Source organism: Xyrauchen texanus, chromosome 31 (genome assembly GCF_025860055.1).
Source record: "Xyrauchen texanus isolate HMW12.3.18 chromosome 31, RBS_HiC_50CHRs, whole genome shotgun sequence".
NCBI classification, from domain to species: Eukaryota; Metazoa; Chordata; class Actinopteri; order Cypriniformes; family Catostomidae; genus Xyrauchen; species Xyrauchen texanus.
In genome coordinates this window covers 24,446,403-24,460,098 of record NC_068306.1, presented here as the reverse complement: position 1 = coordinate 24,460,098, position 13,696 = coordinate 24,446,403, and the positions used below count along the sequence as shown (strand labels likewise).

At 38.6% G+C, this 13,696-nt stretch overlaps 1 pseudogene; it reads left to right on the top strand.

The window, feature by feature from the left end:
• The first annotated feature begins 2,208 nt into the window (after positions 1 to 2,208).
• LOC127624898 (probable ATP-dependent RNA helicase DDX10) overlaps positions 2,209 to 13,696 on the top strand; it is a 65,140-nt pseudogene continuing 53,652 nt past the window's right edge.

The following is a 13,696-nucleotide window of genomic DNA, read 5'->3' as shown; positions in this document are numbered from 1 at the left end:
CAAATTAGTTAAAACTTTTCTACAATAACGGCAGTATTGGCTATGGTGTTTAAGCCCTGCCCTTTTAGGCACAAAGCTGTCCGGTATAAAAGCGGGCATGCAAACACCCTTCCTCAGAATTTTCTGAATGAGGGGCAAAGAGCGCATCACTCGCACCTAAAAAAACCATTTTACGCAATATCTCGTACCCTTCATCTCAGGGAAGTGAGATGACATTTGTAACTGAGAAGTTCCTTACGATTCAGTTCACATGACATTGCATCACTAAGCTGAGGTTATGGGGAACAGATTCCAATCACCCAGCACTACACTACATTACCTTCCAAGAGAGGAAACATGACGCCGCAGTCACGGGGGACAGCGACTGAGATGAGTATGCCGCAAGTGAATGACCCTCATGGTGAGCCAGGAGGGGGACACTCAGAATATATATATGAATTATGGGCATATAGTATGAATTAGTCCCTTCACGAACCCAGTCAGGAAGGAAGTTTTATCTCTAATGAAAGTGCTTGTGACTTTGGGAGATATATCAGCCTGAATGCAGACGGTTGTGTAAAATGACAGGGAGCCCATACTAAGAGGGGCATAAATGTATGTTTGGCCTACACAACACACCAGATGTCACATCTAGGTTATAAAACCTTGCGAATATGATTTTAGAAGACCATCCTGCTGCAAAACATATGTCTTGTAAGGAGACACCGTTCGTCCATGCCCATGAAGAGCCCATGCCTTTAGTTGAGTGTATTTTAACACCAATTGGGCAATTTGCATCATGCGACTCATAAGCCAGGGTGATGGCATCAACGATCTAGTGAGATCGTTGCTTGGAGATGGACATTCCTTGGTGCATCATCCATAGCACACAAAGAGCTGGTCAGACAGTCTAAACTGGAGAGTACCCTCAACATATGTGTGTAGCATTCGCACAGGACATAACAAATGTAAGGACTGTTCCTCATTCAAATTAAATGCAGGAAAAAAGGCTGTAAGGGTAACCACCTGCACTTTGAAGGGTGTGGATAGAACCTTAAGCATGCTTTTCTCGGTTTAACAGTGGCTTTTGAAAGATCTGGACCAAACTCCAGACATGAATTGTCGATTGACAGTGCTTTCAAATCACTGACCCATTTTACTGAGGACTGAGCCAGGAGTAATGTTGTCTTAATAGAATTCAGAGTCCAGAGGGCTTTTTCAGCGCTTTTAGGACCAAAGCTAGGTCCCAAGTCAGAACTGTAACCGGGCAAGGGGAATTCTGCCTCACTTCCCTAAGGAACTTTATGATTAAATCATGTTTGCAATAGAGGTACCGGCTTCAGGTGCATGATACGCATATATAGTCGGCACATAAACTGAGCATTGATGGAGTGAGCCCTGTGTCCAATTGTTCTTGAAGAAATGCGAGAATTTCAGGTTTGGGGCAGTTCACTGGCTCTTTGCCATGTGAAAAGCATTTGTGAACAAATTCCATTTTAGAGCATAGAGGCATCTTGTAGACGGTGCTCTAGCCTGTAAAATGGTGTTCATAACAGATTAAGTCAGTTCTGTTACTTTTAGCGCACCCCGTTCAGGGGCCACACATGCAGGAATACCTAACGCAATAAGAATTGCATTTCTCATTTCTAAAAATCTTAATAATTTGTATTATTCTTCAGAATGAAAATAAATATTGGACTCGTTACTGGAACCGTTAAGGAACTGGAATTGTTAAGAGGAATCGGAACCGGTATCTTCAAATTACTTACGTTTCCCAACCTTAGTCTTGGAGGATGACAATTCTGAGGAATAGTGTTTGCTGTGTCACTATTATACCGGACAGCTTCGCACCTAAAAGGACGGGGCTTAAACACCATAGCAATACTGGCGTTATTGTAGAATCCCCATAGCATCAGCTTATTGACACAATGTCAAGTGTACTCAATCGTAAGGGAACAGCATTCTCGTTTACATGCACTGTATAAATGGCTACAAAGCATGCTAGGCATGCTAGGAGCTAGAAATCCTCTGCCCACTTTCAGGTAACCAAATAAAAAATATGCATGACCCAGTGCAAGTCAAGCTGACAAGACACTGTTTTTAGTTGAATCAACTTAGTTAATATAAGTTCCCTTGGTTACATGAACTTTTTGAGTATATATGAATATGAGAGGATTGAGTAAAACTGACGACAGGGAAAGTTAATATCACATAAATTACTTGTTTTCTTAGATCAATCACTAAGAGGCTGTGAAGTTCTCTGCTTTTTCCACTCTCAAAGAAAACTCTGAAAGGTGATCACCCAACTTTTGAACTCTGTTTATTTCACATTTATGCAACTGATTATCTACTGTAATTTTATTTTCGAAATCTTTATAATGCTCTTCGTCATGTGAATAGTTCTTCTTGAGGCTCAATAAAGGCAGCCAACAGAGACTCAAAGGCAGACTATTGGCTTTGCTTTGCAAGGGAGAGAAGTTCTTGGTGCTGCAAATACAGGATCTGGAAAGACCTTGGACTTTCTCATCCCAGTAAGTTATCTCAGCATTTAAGGTAATGCACACATAAGAGCACAATAAGTTATTGCAATGTATTAGTGAAAAAGCATCAAACAAAGTGTTGCGGTCTTCAGCATCCCCTTCTAATACACTGCGATTGTATTAAGGTTTTGGAGTGCTTGTACCGTGAACAATGGACTGCGATGGACAGCCTCGGTGCGCTCATTATGTGTCTTAGGCTATTGAAATTCTTAAGGATTCTTTTTATACTTTTCAGCTTACTTTGTTGAAACTAAAATTAGTTTTAAATGTAAATAAAACGAAGTATATTCTTTTTACACGTAGCCGTTCTATGTCTACTGTTATGCCTATTCTGACTATTGAGGGTTTACAAATAGAAAGAGTACCAACTTATAAATACTTAGGAATATGGCTCGATGAGAAGTTAGCCTTTGATGTTCACATTAATTACTTGGTGAAAAGGCTTAAACCAAGATTGGGTTTTCTTTTTCGGGAAAAAAAATGTTTTTCCTTTACAGCTAGAAAGAGAATAATACAGAGTACTATTTTACCTATTTTAGACTATGGTGATGTTGTTTACATGCATGCTTCTACATATCTTTTGAAAAGGCTGGATGGCGTTTATCATGCTGCACTGCGTTTTATAACAAATTCTTGTTCACGTACGCATCATTGTTTGTTGTACATCTATTTGGGTTGGTCCTCTTTATATCAAAGAAGGAAATCCCATACGTTAGTATTTATTGTAAAGACATTGATGGGTATGTTTCCAAATTACATTACTAGTCTTCTATGTTTATGTAGAAAGAACTATAGCACTAGATCATCTAATGGGATTAAATTAGTAGTACCTAGGGTACATTCAGAGCATGGAAAATAATCTTTCTCCTACTATGCCCCATGGCTGTGGAATGAATTTCAAGCTACTGTCCCTCTAGAAACAATTCCTCCTTTGAATGTATTTAAAAATTTACTACAGCATACAATGATTGAATCATGTTGTTGTTTTACTTGATTTATGATGAATGTTGTGCTCTGACTTTCTGGAATGTTTTATATATGTTCTGTGTTTGTGTGTAATTTTGTAGTGTGGCCATCTTGGCCAGGACTCCCTGGAGGAAGAGATTTCTTTTAATCTCAATGGGACCTTCCTGGAAAAATAAAGGAAATTATTATCTCTCTCCCACTCCAGAACTGGCATATCAGACCTTTGAAGTGTTGAGAAAGGTCGGCAAGAACCATAATTACAAGTCCATTTTCCGCTGGACTTGTAATTGGTGGCAAGGTGAGTCTCTCTGGTCTTCAGTGGTTAATGTGTTTATAATGTGTAAAAGTGTCATTTATAAGTTGTTGTTTTTTTGTGTAATAATAAGTGATGCTGAAATCGTTTTACTTTTGTTGCCGGTCACAGGATCTGAAAAATGAATCTGAAAATATCCATTGAACAAATATCATTATCTGCACCCCAGGACATCTGCTGCATCACATGGGTGAGACGTCCACCTTTCATGCTTCAAACCTGCACATGCTTGGTAAAATAAAAACTGAAAACTTTTATTGATTGCGAATGTGTGTGCATGCCTTATTTTCTGGCCCACAATAGGACAGAGCAGTTTTCAAGCACACTCTCAGATTACATGAAGAATTAGTAAAATATTTTTACCTAAAGAAAAAAAAAACTCTTCCTTGACAGTGCTGGACGAAGCTGACAGGATTCTGAACATGGGTTTCGCTGACACCCTCAATGCCATTGTGGAAAACCTCCCAAAAACATGACAGACCCTTCTCTTCTCCACCACTCAAACCAGATCTGTCAAAGACCTGGCTAGACTGAGTCTGAAGAACCCCGAGTATGTTTGGGTCCATGAGCAGGCCAAGTTCAGGTACGATCAGCACTGCATTTTTTATCTGTGTGCTACAAGTCATTTATTGTGACTTGTAGCACACACAGTGTTGTCATTATGGGGTATTGTTTGTAGAATTTTGAGGAAAATAATGAATTTTGGAATAAGGCTGTAACATAACAAAATTTGAAAAAAGTGAAGCGCTGTGAATACTTTCCTGATGCACTGTTAATTTCCTCTGTGCTCAAAGAGTCTCTGTAAAAATCCTATGAGAATAATTAATCATTTTATATCATGATAACATTATAAATCACACTATAGTTATTTTTTGCTTGAAATGTAACACAAATATATATTTTATATATTTTAATACCCATGCGGTAATGCATGTTTATGGATAATACAGTGAATGAAATCTTTTTTTATTTTTTTGAGGTTGATTATTAATAACAAAATTAGCTAAACTGAGGTGTTGAAAATGATGGTCAATAATGGCTTTTAATTAGGATGAATGCATTGATAAACATTTTATCTTGTTAGTTGCTCATGGGAAAAACATGTTCAGTCTTTCTTCACTGATGCCTTGTAACACTAAATCTCTGAAATTAAATTCAGTCAGATTGGTAGTAGCTGTAGCTGCACAATTGTTTTTGACTTGCATTGCCGTAATGGTTTAATTACATAGATGTTCTATTTTTGGACTCTGGCTTCCATTGTTACAATCTCACCTTGAGGGCATTGTATGTAACACTGCAGTCCTATGAAGCCTGAAGCTATGCAGTATTGTCAAATTCTTAGTGCTTAGAGCAAGACAGCACACACCTGCCCTCCACCCAGCTGCCGGCCTCTCTCTCTCTCTCTTTGTCTCTCTCTATGCTATACGTCTTTTCGGTGTGGAATCGATATTCTCTGAACCTCCTGTTCACATAGATCACCACCCTCAGCAGAAAGCTCACAAGCTTTAACATGAGCTCTCACAAAGCTGAGTGTTTAAAAAAAAAGAGAAAATTATTGGTGTGATAAAACTGTATTGCGGCAGACCACCTGGTGAGACCCTTAGTCTTAAAGTGATACTTCACCTAAAAAATGTGATACTCACCCTCATGTCTTTTCAACCCATATGACTTTCTTCAGTGAAAAAAAAAGAGATGCTAGGGACAGCCTCATTCCTCATTCACTTTCATTGTATGGGGAAAAAACAAAGCAGCCTCAACATTCTTCAGAAATTTCCTCTGGTGCTTTCTCTATACAGGTACAAGAAGGTTGGTGAGGCTTTTCTGATCCTGTTGACATCAGAGGAGAAGGGCTTGATTGCACAGCTTCAAAAGAAAAAAGTTCCCATTAACAAAATCCAGTGAGTGCTTCTTTTTATCCTGCTTGACTGCATACAGTCAATAAGATGGAGAAAATTAGAAGAGGGATTTTGAATTGAAAGTAGTCACATAGTTTTTGTGGCATGTACCCTGTTTTTTGCAGAGAGGACTGTGTGTGTGTTTTTAGGAGGAATAGAGTATACCATGTGTATGTTACAATGAAAGCTGGCAGCTCAATTCCCAGCGAGAGCCTATTATCATGTGATCATGATGATCAATGATGTCTGCAGTGAATATGCAACCTAAATCATTGTCTCCATTTGCTGGATTTTACTGTATATTTGATATCTTTGTAAATGTATTCATGTACAAATACCGGTGTTTGGGGGAGGTAATAGAGCTCCAAAATCGACTGCATACTCACATTCAAGTTTGGATTTTTTTCATACAGAACAGCCACTTTTCACAATCAATTATGGATTCAATCAAGACCCATCCTACATGTTTTTTTTTTCTTCTCTCATTGAATATTTGATTATTGAATATTCAGAATATTGATTTTTCTGGAAATATGTTGATATATGTAAGATATCTAAAATGTGTTGTGAATTTTATTTTCATGTTGACTTCATGCTGAAATGTGTAATTTTTCCAAAGCTACTTGGACCTTTCCAAGATTAAAATGCTGTAAGCCATAAGTTGTTGGATTTAACTGAAAAATTTAAAAATTGTGTCTCTGCAGTGCTATCAATCAGTTTTTCAGTTCTTTTTGAGAACCATGAGCAGCCCTATATAGTAACATTAGTCACTTTTCCACCATCAGGTAGAACGGTTCTCATTGCCAAACTGTGCAGCTCTGAATCAGCTGACGTGGTTATAGGAATAGTTCACCCAAAAATGTATATTCTCTCATTATACACTTACCCTGATGCCATCTCAAATGTGTATGTCTGTCTTTCTTCAGCAGAACACAAATTAAGGTTTTTAGAAGAATATAGAGCACTGTCAGGTCCTTATAATGCAAGTAAACAGGTGCCAGCACTTTGATGGTCCAAAAGTTACATTTAGGCAACATAAAAGTAATCCACACAAATCGATAGGTTTAAGTAAGAAAGAAGTTGATAATTAAAATGTTTTTAACTTTAAATCGGCGCTTATGTCCAGGGCTCTGAGGCTGTTTGAAATGGCCGAACTCTCTTGTGACATTTGTACTTCTGTTGTAAATAAGTGGCACTTCCGTATTTTCGCGTGAACCTGCCGATGCGCTTATGTCACACGAGTTGATGCCGGTGTGTCAACTGCTTGCAGGAAGCTCTTTTTAAAGTTTAGAATGTTGTAATTATCAATTAATTTGTTTACACAAAAATATCGATTTGCTTCAGAAGACATTCATTGTGTTGCATGGATTACTTTTATGCTGCCTAAATGTGACTTTTGGACTGTCAGAGTGCTGGCACCAGTTTACTTGCATTATAAGTCAAGTCAAGTCAATTTATTTGTATAGTGCCTTTCACAACACACATCGTTTCAAAGCAGTTTCACAGAAGATCAGCATTAACAGATGATAAAATTGTAATGTCTATAAAGTCGATGAATCATCATTGTGTAATTTAGATAAAATACGATTCTTAATCATGTTTAAAAATAATTAAATAATAATTGTATTAATAACCCCAGTGAGCATGCTGTAGGCGACTGTGGCAAGGAACTCAAAACTCCATAAGATGTTGATTAATGGAGAAAAATAACCTTGGGAGAAACCAGACTCACTGTGGGGGCCAGATCCCCTCTGGTTAACATTATAAGGACCTGACATAGCTCTATCTTTTTCTAAAAATCTTTATCTGTGTTCTGCTGAAGAAAGACAGTCATACAAATCTGGGATGGTATCAGGGTAAGTGAATAATTAGAGAATTTTCATTTTTGGGTGAACTATTCCTTTAAGGTTTCTTTTTCCACAGTGGTGTGGGTGTGAAATCAGGAGAAGGCAATTAACAGATCTGTCTTTTGGCGACAGCTTAATAAAGGAAACATTTGAGAAAGTGCACTATGGAGGATGATTGCATAATTCAGTTTTTAGGACTGCTATTTTCCCTGGTTTTACTCTGCTAACAAACAGCACACAGATGATGTCACAAAAAGAAAAGTAAAGAGAAAAAGGCACAAGGTTTACTATAATTTGCTGAGGGCTTGTGCTTACAACTGGAAACAAGCATACACAGTTGAAAGTTCCCAGACAAGCCTAAAAGGAAATTTATTGACAAAATATTATACAATTATTATCTGAAAATATTATATGAGAATATTTTGATGTATTTTGAGTTTATTGAGCTAGAAATCAACTTCCTTGACGAAAAAGGCTTGTAGAAAAATAAATGTAGGCAACAATATTAAACCACAATAAATTTGTGAAGATACACTACAGAAGTCGCCACGTACAAAAGCCATTCTACCAGCACGGTTGAGTACGGTTAGCTAACTATGCCAAGAACGGTTTATAAATGTGCCGTGCCAAACTGTGCTCCAGTGGAAATGCTACTGTAACCATACTGTGCTCAGAACTGCTTTTTCAATTGATGGTGGAAAAGTGGATATTGACTGAACCGACTGCATGAATTTGGGACAGAACTAATGTATTTGTCCTACCAGTGAAAGACTGGAGTGTTTGGAAAACCTGTTTGAAATTACTCACTATTTTTGCAGTTCCATTTGGTGATGCTAGTGGTACAAGAATTACACACGTCACCTTTAAGTCAAAGTCCAGTGAGAACTGATTGATTTTTGTTGATTTGTTGAGCAGGGTGAACCCAGAGAAATAGATGTCTGTTCAGCAAAAAACTGGATGCCTTCCTGGCCCAGGAGAAAGAGCAGAAGGGGCAAGGCCAGAGGGTAAGCGGCAGGACACCTGACTTCCTGTGCAGTCTCTCGCACCTCATATCAAGCATTGAGAGTTGACGTTATTCTTTAGCGCAGAACAGCATGAAATCTAATCAGGCAAAGTGCTGCCATGAAAATGCCTGTGCACATTCATTTGTATTTTATCAGGGGTAGGTTTTCAGATTTGATCCTCTGTGATGCCCCCCAACACCAGTGTCCTACCTCTGCTGTCTATCTGATGAAGAACAAAGACATCTTTGATGTTTTCTAGCTCAAACTCCCTGAATATGCCATGTAAGTGCATTCTGTGAAGTTATTCCCAGTACCAGCAGCTCTCTGTGTAAATGTGTTTATGTCTTTGAACACTCATGAGTATTTTAAAGGATGTCATTTTTATGCAATAAAATTTACTAAATTATTTTTATTTTTTTTTTGCCTGATAATTGACTAATTGATTAAACGACTTTTCAAAACTAGGGCTGTCAATTTAATGGAATTAATTACATGATGTGCTGATTAATGAATCGCATTTAATCGCATACCAATATTTACTGAGAAAAGCTCTCAAATAAAGGTGATTTAAAATAATACAAAAATAATAAATATAATGTGTAAAAGTATACATATATTGTTTGTGATTGTTACTGATTTCCATATCATTGGACATATTCCAATTATTGGCCAACTTCCCTCTGTTCTGTTTTTGATTGTTGGTTTATATACTCGTGCATCAGACAGACGTCTCACTTTGGTTGTACTAGTTTTTAGTGCCTCTAGTGATACGCACTGTGTTTTTAGGAAGCTGTGTCAAAATAAACATAGTTTCTTGTGCATGGTCGAGATGTCATTGCGCAAAAGAGCGTGTGTGGAAGGCTGAGCCCTAACCCTTCTAATAGGGGAGCCTACAAGCTTAGCCTAAAATAGCATAACATGGCACTCCCATAGACATTCTATGGTGGTACACTGGCAAGGAGAAAATAAACTGAATAAACTGCTTTTGTGTGGAAACTGCACCGATCGATCGGCCACCGATTGAAATCGGCCGATATTCGTCTTAGATCTGTGATCGGCTGATGTGCCTAGGGCCCATCATTTTTGCAGCATGCAGGGAATCAGACATACACTGCTACTCTAATGAATGAGTGCTTGCTCAGCCCTTGAAGAATGACAGTAGATAAATCGATAAAATCGAAGATTATCGATAATAACGAATAACGAATTTCATTATCGATTAGTTGGATATATGCAGCCAGAATGGAGAAGCTCTGCTAGTGATATCACAGCCCTGTGAAAATGTGTAGCATGATGAAATTCATTTGAAAAATTACAGAGACATATTGAAGCAAAACAAAACATGACCCAAGATGTCCAGTGCACAAGAGCACTATATAAACACTTCAAAGAAGATCATAGTAAGCATACAGTTTAAAGTGGAGTGGTTGCTGCTTCAGGTGCATTGAAAGAGGCCTTGTGGTGTTTGATGTGCTTAAGAGTTGTTTTTCTCCTGTACATGACATAACTTTAACTGCTTTTTTCTTATAATGTATACAGGTTATGATTTCAAAATCAGGCGTGTATTTCCAGGTGTTTCACAAAACGTTTGTTTTTAACCACATGTGAGTCTCCATTAAACTTCACTGCACAAATTAGTCCATGTCATCCATGTCAATCAAACCGATCCCAATTGAGAAAGGGAGCACAATCATTTTGATTAAACTCGTGCAACGTCATACCATGCTTTCAGTTTCAATGTAATCAATCATACGGCTTTCGTGGATGTCATGATCATGTGTGCCGGTTTTTTAAGTGTTTTAGATTGTTTCTCATCATGTAACCGCATGTACTATAAGCACCAGGATGAGACTTTTCAGCACAAGAGTGAAGCTGTAGGCCTACTGTGTTTGCAGATGACTGTTCTATGTTAAACTGGATATAATACTGAATATAATTTCTATCAGGAAGACTCGCAGACTTGAGTGAAATTTAAGAGGACATTTATTTGATGAATATAAAACAGAAAAGTAATGTCTCTCTTTGGCGTAGGCCCCGTCTGGTGGTCTGAAGTTGTAGTACTCGGAACCGTCATATCCTGCCGGAGATAGGAGGCAGGGACGAGGGGCCTACCCCCGTGCAGGACGGGACTCAACAGGTGGTGGTGGGGTGGTGGAGGTTGCCGTGTTAGCACACTGAAACGGCAATGTGATAGATTGTTAGCAGACTTATAAAGCAATGGCTTACATGTGATTGGCTGGGAATTACCCAGCTAATGGTGCGATGATGTACAGCTGCTAGTCTTCCCGCTAGAACTACGTTGCGCTTACATGTATAATAATGCTGAGGGTCCTGATATTTGATTGTTCTGATAGTGCCAAATGTAATGTATGATTTCACCAGTAAATGTAAACTATGGCAAACATAATTTTATTTATTATAATGTTTTTTTTAAAGAATACTTTAGAAACATTTAATCAGTGACAATCTGGTTTTAAAACTTGCAATATTCATTAAAAATACTTAATTTATGTAATCAGTGACAGTGTCTACATATACATATGTAACATAGATACATATGTTAGATACATATGTATCTAACATAATTATGTGTTTTTCAGCTAGGCAGAATTATTAATATTAGATTTTTTTGTCCCACCCCATCCCTCATGGATAATTTTAGTCTTTAATAAACAGTACTTTTTAAGTTTTATAAGTAAATTAACTGTTTTGCATATGTCCTGAATGTAATAATAATAAATATAAAACATAACTATTCAGACTTTGTTTAAAGTTTTGTGAGAGTATAGAATTGTTCAGTACAGTAAACCAAACCAAATCCTTACGCCCTTTATCATTTCTGTTTCTTTAAGAACATTTGAATAAAATACAGGAAATTTCTTTATTTATCAGATTGAAGAAATAATCGAAGATTAATCTAATGTGCAGTTTACTACGATACTTTTATATTTTATAAGAGAAGTCACGGACGATTTTGCAAAAGGTAGGTGTCAGTTTACGGCTTTCCCCATTCATTTGTATGGTATATGCAAATGGTGACTTACTGTCGTAATATGCTAGTTGACCGTTACGCTGTCTTCTATGATAGAACTGCGGAGGTTGTTATCTCTGTAATTAAAGTATCTCTGGCTGAGCTGCCTGCTCGCTGGTTTAACAAGAAGTGTTGCCTGTACAGCTGGAGTGCTGACTGTCCCCTACTGCTTCAAGGTGTAGTTGTTCCGATGGTGGGCACATTCCTTATTACGGAATTTAACTATTGGTTGGGGCATGATTAATTGGGTTAATTTTTTTCCTCTTGTTATCCCTTCTTCAAACCCTTTCTTTTACCTTGTCTACTAATGGCACTTTTCCACTGCACGTTATGGTTCGACTCGACTCAACTCTACTCGCTTTACTTTTCTGAGCTTGTTTTTCCACTGCTGTTTAGTCCCGCCTCAACGTGGGTGGGATTATAGTCTGATCATCATAGTTGCGCATCATATTAAATGCGACACAAAACAATAAACAATAACATGACCACTAGCTGTTAGCTACTAGCTGATTGTGCTGGATAAAGCAGTTGTTGCATGTTGCATGGTTGTTTTATTAACAAGCTTTCCAGTAGCTGGTCAACTAAATAAAGTGTAGTTTTCAAGCAGAGTTTCAGCACTTCCTGAAATGATTTTTGTTTCTTTTGTCGCTAACGAGAGGAACGTCTGCACCTTGTTTATTGACCATGGTGTGGTTTTGCGCACAGCCATTTTTTTTATAATTCGAAAGTCGCGTGAAAAAATTATACTGCTATCACTGTAGCTAACTTTAAAACTAGCGTGTTGATGTCCCGTGTTGATGTCCCGTGTTGAAAATCCAGTGACGCTGATAGTGAAGATTCTCTCTGACCAATCAGTGATCTGCAGGGTTTTGACATCACATTTTCGACCAGGTACTATCCAAAGTGGAAAACCCCCAAAAAGCATGCAGAGTCGAGTCGTACCGTGCAGTGGAAAAGCCCCATCAGCTAGAAACATACTTTAAGCAAGTGCGGAAAGCAGACATGAATTGCAATGCAATACGCAACTGAACTTTCTGTGTGGCGGTAACAAATTTCGGTACTCAAGTTATATTCATAGTTACCTTCACATGTTTATGCCTTTAAACTAAATGTGTTTTTATTCAGGTCACTAGCTATAAACATATCGGCTTTAAATAACATGCTCAACAAGATTCTCTCCAAACTGTTGCATAAACATGACAGTAATTGACCTGATAGAAATCTGTCCGTAAGCACCCCCTGTTACAATGCTCAAAATGCATCTCATACTTATGGTGCATTATGAATTGTGATCATTTCCGAAAGCAGCAATGCACAAATGCAAGCTTGCATAGCAAAAGTCTGTGTTATGTATTTTTTGTTCCTCCAAAATCTTTGTTGGCGGAATGTATTGAAACGAATCGGTTACCTAACGTAACCTCGGTTCTCTCTAGATGTGGGAACGAGTATTGCGTAAGCTAGATTACGCTACGGGAAAGATGAATCTTTTCTGAGATATTGAAGCCAAAAAAAAATCCTTAATTTTGTATCCATTGTCAACGCAGTGCAGCAGCTGCATACCTTGAGCGGGCTAGCTAGCGAGCTCATTGGTTGCTCTGCGGCAACTGCTGCAGCCTATAGACGAACTTGAGTGAACTCGTGTCCAATGACAGGCGCCCGCGCCATCACTGTATCAAAGCCCGCCAGAATGGGCGTGGCTAGAGTGCATATAAGCGTAAGTTCGTAGGCTGGAACCCTGGTTTTCATTGAATGAAGCGAAAATCGCCGGTGGCGCGAAGCACGGCCGGCTACGCAATACTGTTCCTCATCTAGAGAGAACCGAGGTTACGTTAGGTAACCGATTCGTTCTCTTACGAGAGGTTCTCTCGTATTGCTTAAGCTAGCTTACGCTCACGGGAACCCATTGTCAACGCCGTCGCGCCAAGCATCCACTGCATGAGCCCCGGGGTGGGGGGACCCGGGGAGCCCTTGTGAGTGGGGAATAATATTTGGCCGGCAAGAGTGCGGGCCAGTGTGTGTAATACATAAGCACATAGTGGGAAGGGAAAGACAGAGCGCGGTGCCGGTCTGTGTGGAATGTGTCCGTCAGTGCAGCTCACCAGGGGAGCTGTAGCGTATTAA